Below are 8734 nucleotides of genomic sequence, written 5' to 3'. Positions count from 1 at the left end.
GTAAGTGTCAGCGGGTGTGGCAGCACACACCCGTAGTCACTACATTGGGGATGCTGAGGCAGAAAGAAGGAAGAGCTTGAGCTATACAGCAACTGCAAGGCCAAACAAACAAACAAACAAAAGTCCAGTCTAAAAATGGGCTTCATGGCTATTGGCAGAATCAGAAGAATGGTCATTGGCCTAGTATCGTCCTTGTCCTCAGTTTGGAAAATTTTTATGGGTTTTTTTCCCCGCCAATATCTTTGTCTATGGGAGAAATTAAAATTTCAGCATTATAGAATAAAGACCATTATTTCTTGCCTGCTCTCTCAGTGTCAGACACTGTGCTCTTGACATCTTTTGTTTCTCCCTGTGTTACTGCCAGGTTGGGTCAGGAGAAATGACTAGCCACTGTTAAATAAAGTTTAATGGAAACAATAAAATTAATGGTGAAGTCATAATGTTTTTATAATTGTTAATAATTAATACCAAGGTATCATGGTTTTTTTCCCCATTTGGCAATAAAGCTTCTTTATACAGTGACTTGCCCATTCGGTTCAGCAGGACACACCACTGAATCCATGCAGTTACTTTCCCTGGTTGATTCATGCTGCATAGAGCTGCCTGTGTGTGAAGCATTCATTCACCAATGAATGCCTGCAGTCGAGAGGGTCTGCCTTGTAACGTGTTAATAGTGAAGAAGGATAAATGGATGCTGATTAGAACCACTGGTGTTTGCTGAACCAAGTGACTCAATGCATAGAATTGCCAGGTGTTCCCACAGTCTTTTAAAAGTTTGAGGATGATTGTACCTCGTCTCAACACGGCATCCATTTTGAGAAAACTAATTGCTGTCAGGCTCTTTGGTGTACTACATCCATTGCTCCTCTGTGACACAGTTGTTTGTGGTTCATCTGAGAAGAGAGCTGGTCTCTGAGCTACGGTGCAGTGAGAGCCTTTGGGCTGGGACCTCGGAATCGCTGAGGTGAGAGCTTGGGTCTCTACCATCACTGCTGGGTTCTCGAGGTCTCTCTACGGACTGTGTTTCAGTCTGTTTCTTTAAATCCTTAGAGAGAGAGAGACAGAGACAGAGACAGAGACAGAGAGACAGAGAGTCAGAGAGAGACAGAGAGAGACAGAGACAGAGAGGGACAGAGAGAAAGAGAAAGAGAGATCATTCTTTTCCTTATGAAGAGAGTTTGGTGAGCTATCTCTCTTCAGTCTCCTAGAATCCCAGTGAGCTCTCTATCCTCTGATGGCGTCTTTGCTGTGCCCTGCACATCACCTTTTCAATGTCAGGAATAGAGGAAAGAGTTCTCTGCGAAACTGACCTGGACTGGGAGGAGTCATATCCTGGCCATGCTAGATGTAATTAGCCCTTTTCTTCACATTCACAAGAGGTGAGCTGTGGTGACAGGGAGTTTTTGCAGACAAAGACCACCCAGGCTGCAGGAACATTGGGCTTCCAGAGAGAACACGTACCAGTAGGAGGGCTATGGAAAGTCTTATTTCATAGTGGTATTGAAGATACTTATGAAAGGAAAATGTTCCAGAATAATTCTCCCTCCATTTTCCTAGCCCACATCTTTGCTACTGCTGAAGCACTTTGGCTGGCCTCAAGTCCTCCGTATAAACCTGAGACTTAGGGATAGAAAACGTAGGTGAGGCCCTTAAAGACAAACTCACTCTATCACCTTGTTTTAGCCCTGTACCTTCTTCCTCGTTCCATCTATCTCTTCTGTTATGTAATTCATACCTCAGTAAGCTTTGTCTCAAAGGTGGAGGAAGAGAACAGTACCATCTTAAAGGCATGAAAAGAAGAAAAATAACAGGTGATGCTCACAGCTGAGCATTGTGTTAACAGCTTTGTGTGACTGTTGCAAGCACCGGAGATAGTTTATAAAAAGGAAAAGTTTGCTTTGGTTCCTGGCTTCAAAGGTTTCAAGCTATGTGTCTTAGTGTGTTGCTATGCTGAAAAACAGCATGATAAGAGCAACGTAATGGAAAACAGGTGTATATCAACTCACAGTTTAAGGTAACAGTCAACCATGGGAGAGAGGTCAAGGTGCCAGGAGCTGGTAGTAGCTGCTCACACTCCATCACCAAGCATGTAGGTAGCAAGGACCACATGAGTACTACAACCCAGCTCCCTTTCTTCATTAGTCCAGAAACCTAATCAGGAAATGACTGGATAGGTCTTTCTGCCTCAACTAACATAATCAAAATGATCCCTCACAAACATGACTAGAGGCCCTTCCAGTGACTTCAGATTGTGTAGAGTTGACAGTTATCACTAACCACCACAGCACTTGGCCCCGTTGTTTCTGAGCAAGTCAGCAGTTCATGGGGGAGGTACACACTCATTGCTGGTCTGGGAACAAAACAGAGAAGGGGCCAATAGTGGGGAAGGTTCTGCTGTACCCTCCAAAGGCCTGCCCTGAAACCTTTAGGCTACACTTCCACAATCAGTTTCCACAATCAGGCAGGGACCAAGGTTTTAGCACACAGACTTTGAGAGATGCTATGGACCCAAACCACAGCAAACATCACGCACCTGGTGCTTTAGTCATTTCCATGAGTGGTACATTTAGCTTCCTCGTTTTACTAAGGAGGAAATGAATGAAGCTCAAATAAGCTCTGTTTTGTTCAAAGTAAATCCTGAAAAAATTTGCCAGAGCAAAGGCCTTTTGTCAATCTGTTTTAGAGGCCTGATGTTAAGAGAACTGTGGTGGTATATTAAACCACTAGGGCAACTTCTAAAATTATGGAAGTCAAGATTTTCCCCATGGTAATTAAATACAAATTTTCATTGGTAGAAGCAAATGTTAAAACATTATTATTATTTTTTTTATTTTTATTATTATTATTATCATTCTCCTTCTTCTTCCTCCTCCTCCTCTTCCTCCTCCTCCTCTCTCATTTCCTCTTCCTCTCTCTCTCCTCCTCCTCTCCCACTTCCTCTTCCTTTTCCTCCTCCTCCTCTCTCTCTTCCTCTTACTCTTCCTCCTCCTCTTCCTCTCCCGCTTCCTCTTCTTCTTTTCTTCTTCTTCTTTTCTTCTTCTTCTTCTTCTTATTATTATTATTCTTATTCTTCCTTCTCCTCCTCCTCCTTCATCATCATCATCAAGCATCATCATAGCCCCAGCAGCTGACAAGATGTCTCAATAGTTAAGGACACCTGTCACTAAGCAGATTAACTTGAGTTCAATCCCTAGGACCCACTTGGTACAAAGAGAGAACTTACTCCTTGCAAGTTGTCCAGTGGCACACACACACACATGTCTACACACACACACACACACACACACACACATACACACAAACATGGATATGTGTATATATATGTACACTTTTTAAAATAATAAAACATAATCATCCAAGGTGACTGACTGTATGTGCATCCAAGGTCAAGTGAGAACTAAGGAGACAGAGAACACTCGAGAAGGATGAGTAGACTTCACTTCTTTTTCTTGCCTTATATTACAGGTCTTTCCACAGCCAAAAAACCTCAGCTCTACTCCAGGCCAAGATGATGATGATGCCTCTGCCCTACTGGGCTCAGGGATTGTGTCAGTGTTGGGGAAAAGCCAGACAGAAGTCTTGACTTAACAGCCAAGAAGTCACAGATTTATCTGTACAGCTCCCAGGTGGAGGAGAAGGTAAAGGAGGAGGTCACCAGCAGGTCAGAGGTGAGTCATGGAGAAATGAAAGGGCACTGGCTGAAACTTGTGCGGATGAGCCTGGAAACTGTTGGGATGTTGATGGAAGAGTGACTTGAGGGACCACCGCGGGTGCTCAATGAATGGATTCTTTACATTTCCATACAACCAAACTCAACACTGAATACTACTAGCCGGGTGGAATTTGCTGAACATATATAAGTCACTTTTTAAATAATTGCGCCCTAAGCAATGCACTATAAGAATGAGTTATATAGCACTTACTTTGAATTGGACCTTACAAATACTCTAGGAATGAGTTGATCTATAGGAGAGGATATGAGAGCATAGCGTGCATTCAAATGTAGCTTGAGTGTGGGGCATTTTCAATCTTGGGATGGGGATCCAGGAACCAATACCCTGTGGATTGTGAGGGGTATGGATGCTGGAAAAGCCAGGGAAGCTCTGAGAGGAGCCTTGGTCTGAGAGCCAGCATGGCTGGACTGTCTAACACAGGTCTGGCAGTGTAGAGGCAGACAAGCTCCGCCCAGCTGCTCAAGATGGTTCACTCCTCATAAGCTCAATCAGTTTTTGGCTTCAGGTTTACATCCTAACCCCAACCGGGACCATTGCAAGTGGTTTGCCCTTCCTGCTGTCTCTGCTACTCCCCCTTCTCCCTGGGCCAGAGATCTCTTTTTCTCATCAGCAGCTTGCTCCTCCCATCCAGAACCATCCTTCCAGCCTGCCTGTTGTCCCCGGATCATTTCCTAATATACTACTGTGGCTAAAGTACTCAGTGGATTTCCTCTCCAGCCTTTCTGTTCTGCACAGTCTGGCTTTGGCTTGCTGTGCTCCTGCACACACTGTTCCTTCCTTCTAAACTCTTTTCTCACTCCACTCTCAAAGCAGAATAATGGAGATACTGCTTCCTCTGGGAAGCCCGCTCTGCACCACCCCTGCCCCAGCAGTGGAATACCTGTTTGAACTCTTACTATGCTCGATTACAAGCATTGTTTTTAGCCTGCTTCCCTTTCAGCAAGGCAATAGTACCAAGCTATTTCCAGCAGTGAATGCAGTCCTCTGAGTGGTAAACATCCTTGCAGGATAGAAGAAATACTCACAAAAAGACCTAGAATAGCCCACCCAAGTGTCCGTTCTCTTCAATGACAGGAGTGGTTTGAATAGGTTTCCAAAGCCAGAAGTCGTGATTTGTCTTTGCAGCTCAGTCAAAAAAAAAAAAAAATCGTAGAAAAAAAGCAAAGAAGGCAAGAAGAAGTGAGCTGTAGCTGGCTTGGTAGAGTGCTAGCTTACCATGCACAAAGCCCTGGATTTCATCCCCGGCACTATACAGATAGGATTTGGTCACATACATCTCTCATCCCAACACATAAGAGGTGGAAGCAGAAGGATCAGTTTTTGGCTACAAAGTTAGTTCAAGGACAGCCTGGTTTATTAATTGCTAGTCTTGTTGAATAGACAGAATATCTTACAAAAGCAAGTTAGGATGGAAGGCTTATTTCAGCTTACTGTTCGTGGTGACAGAGAAGGCATGGGAACAGGAGTGGGAGTGGGGGACTTGTGGGAAGGGCAGTCAGGAAGCAGAGCACGAACGCTGGTACTCAGCCTGCTGCTTGTATCTGTCTGTTATTCACTCCAGAACCCCAGCTCATGGGATGGTGCTGCCCACATGTAGGGTGGGTCTTCCCACCTCAACTACCTTAGTCTTCGTATCCGTCATACACATGCCCAAATATTTCTTTCCATGGTGACTCAAATATCATGAATTTAACAATCATGGTTGACCAGCATATATGGGCTACAAAAGACATCGTCTCAAAAGGCTGGAATAAAGAAAATAAGAGTGGGAACTCAGACCTGGAGTAGCTCTCATAGGGTCAGAAATACAGATTCAGGGTTGGTGAGGTGGATCACTGGGTAAAGGTACTTCCTGCCCAAGTCTAACCACTTGGGTTCCATTTTTGGACTTATATTCATATAAAGGTGAAAAGAGAGAATGGACTCTGAGTGCTACATATGCACTGTGGCATGCTTGTTGTTGTTATTATTATTATTATTATTATTATTGATGATGATGATAATGATGATGATGATGTTGATGATGATGATGATGAAAAGAAAACCAGGCTCAGCATTCTGTTTAATGCATCTAGACCACCTCTAACCCTATAAGAGCCCAGCATAGATTTTACAATGATGACCCCTTTTGGCCAATCTCTTCTCCAGCCTAAGTAAAACCAAGCCAGTCAGTGACTCCATCCCTGCTTTCTTTGGATCTGAGAATCCTCATCACAGTCCTCAACAATGCTCAACTTCCAGCAAGATCTCCTATCTCTCAGTGAAGAGAGTGCTCTCATTCCCTATCCCCCATACATGGTGGCGCCCTACAAAGCCCTGTGCAAAAGACACACCGTTTACTCCCCAGACCTGACCCCAGAGCTTCATGCATCCTACAAGCACCTGCTTTACAGTCCCAAGTCACTGCCATTTTCTCATCAACTGCCTAGAATTCTCCCTCCTGAAACAGCAGAGGAAGAATTAAACACATCCCTCACCAAAGAAATAGCTACATCAGAGCAAAAAGGGTCCTATGAGCTCATAGGAACCTTAGTTGTCAACCTTGACAGTCTAGCCTGTGATTCTTAAACTCTGAACCTGATGACTCCAGTGTGACCTCACCCAAATCAAACTATGTTATATAAAAACACTTTTGAGTCAGAGATCTCCAGCTAAGAACATTGAACCATGTATTACCTATGTTGTGTGACATATTACATATGTCACAACACTGAACCTCAGACTCTTGGTTCATGGGGTGGAATTGCATTTCCCCATTGGACTGTTGTGTAGAGATAGATTCCATGACACACAAAAAAAATCTCCCATGATACCAAATATACATGGGCAATTTACCTGACCATTTGTATGCTGTATTCAGATGTCTAGAATAGGGAAGACAGCATGGCTTCTGCTGACCCATCTGAATATCCATAGATGTATTCGTCTAAAAAAGACTTTAATTGATATACCCTGAGATTCACAAGTGTATCTTAAAATAATCTTGGCAGGGCTTCATACATGTTAGGTCTTAGAAATCATTACTTAATAATAATTATCCACCCAAATAGAAAATCATAACTATTGTTGCTGAAATAGCAAAATGTATTTCCTCAGGCTGAAAATATGATAGGATAGTTAAAAATAAAAGCTTTTACTTTAGGCTGAAGTTTGAGCCCCAATTCTGCCACTAACTGTGCTGAATGATCATAAGCAATATTCGTAATCTCTACCAGTTTCAGTTTCGCCATCTGTGAAAAGGGAATAATTTGGAAGGATTAATGGTAACCTGGTAATTATAGTCTTCTGAATACCTCATGTTTCAAGCATTCTGGGACCTAGTTTTATGGGGAAGTAGACCCCAGATCACCAGAGGTAATCAAACACTCATTACTCTAATTGGTATTTATTAAAGTTCTAATGTGTTCTAGGCTCTGGAGAGGTTATTGCATCTATTGAGAATTTCCTGTTGCCAGATAATGTGCTAAGCACTTCCTATGCGTGATCTCATTTATACTGACAAACACCTCACAGGGCACCTCACAGGGCAGCTTCTATTAGTATCTACTTGAGGTGAACTTGCAAACTGTCTAAGAAAGCAATCAACCAATACTTGAAAATACTAAAGAAAACACTAAACATGTGAGGATGAATTCCATTTTGGAATAAGACAACTACAAAAATAAACTTTGAGTGATATGTTAGCTAGGAATTGAAGTTCACACTTAGAAGCAATCTAATTGACTATCTCTAGAGGGTTTAGCCTTAAGAGCTACTGAACTATTATGCAGAAATCAGATGTGATGATTTATGTCTAAGAATTTGCTATAAACCTCCAAATCTGTGTTAAATGACAAAAGTTAAGCAACAAGGTAAGATTTATAGCATCAGAAAATTAGAATGGAATGTGTGTCCAATAGCAGGTAGATACTCTCTCAATACTATGAGCAGACATCATGAGTATCACCAGGCAATTTTAGAACCCTCATTGTTTGTTTGTTTGTTTGTTTGTTTGTTTGCTTGTTTGCTTGTTTGCTTGTTTTGAAACCAGGACATTTATTTTATGACTGATTGAGATCCTCATGATGAACTGGATGCTGCCATAGCTGCCCTTTTGTATTTAGGTGTTGTTCCTTCACGGAATCCACGTCTGAATCTGCAATAGACAATCTTTAGGTGCCTCATCCGACCAGTTCCAGTAGTGTTTCGACTCTTAGCCTTGGTGTTCCAGCTATACTTTCTCTTGTGCTTGGCAGGGTAGCCACATTTGCCACAAGTTGACTACTGAAGGTGGTAGGCCCTGGAGCTACAGCACCAGCACAGCATGTGCGCTTTCCAAAGGATGACGTTCCTTTTGTCATCTTGCTTCTACTGGCAAGGCCAAAGAGACCGGAAGAGAAAGTACATCTTAGAACCTCCATTTATTCTATATCTGGCCACCTACCTATATTATCAAGTTGTCAGAGCCCAGGATGTGTCCTGCAACTGAAAAAGTTATGTCAGGAAACCCTCTTTGTCTCATGTGAGCTCCACACCGATACTTTCCCCTTGGGGCTTGTAAATTGTTTTATCTCATGCATATGTGCCCTTACAAAGGGGATGAGGACCAGACTTGGTCAATGAGGGAGTAATTACAAGCTTAGGATGTGCTTGCTAACTTCTCAGATAACATTGTCCTTAATAACTACTGTTCTGTTCTGCTTCCTGGATTAAATATTGAACGCACAGGAGTAAAAAGCAACAGCCTCTGCCAGTAGTATCATACATCTTTAATCCCAGCACTCAGGAGGCAGAGGCATTTGAATTCTGTGAGTTCAAGGCCAGCCTAGTCTACAGAGTGAGTTCTAGGATAGCCAAAGCTATATAGACAAACCCTATCATGAAAAACAAAACAAAATAAAACAAAAACAAACAACAATAAACAGAATAGGCGATATGACCTCTAGCCCAATGTAAGTTCCAAATAGTGAACCCTGGATTTTTAGAAAATGTAGGTATATCTTGAGCCAGAAAATGGAGAC

General features: G+C 42.6%; 1 pseudogene; it reads right to left on the bottom strand.

The window, feature by feature from the left end:
• Positions 1-7793: 7793 nt before the first annotated feature.
• On the bottom strand, positions 7794-8074 carry LOC127685671 (60S ribosomal protein L37-like; annotated as a pseudogene).
• Between the last annotated feature and the right edge of the window lie 660 nt (positions 8075-8734).

This window comes from Apodemus sylvaticus, chromosome 5 (genome assembly GCF_947179515.1).
Source record: "Apodemus sylvaticus chromosome 5, mApoSyl1.1, whole genome shotgun sequence".
Lineage (NCBI taxonomy): Eukaryota > Metazoa > Chordata > Mammalia > Rodentia > Muridae > Apodemus > Apodemus sylvaticus.
Note: the sequence above shows the minus strand (reverse complement) of the source record. Positions and strands in the feature narration are given on the sequence as shown.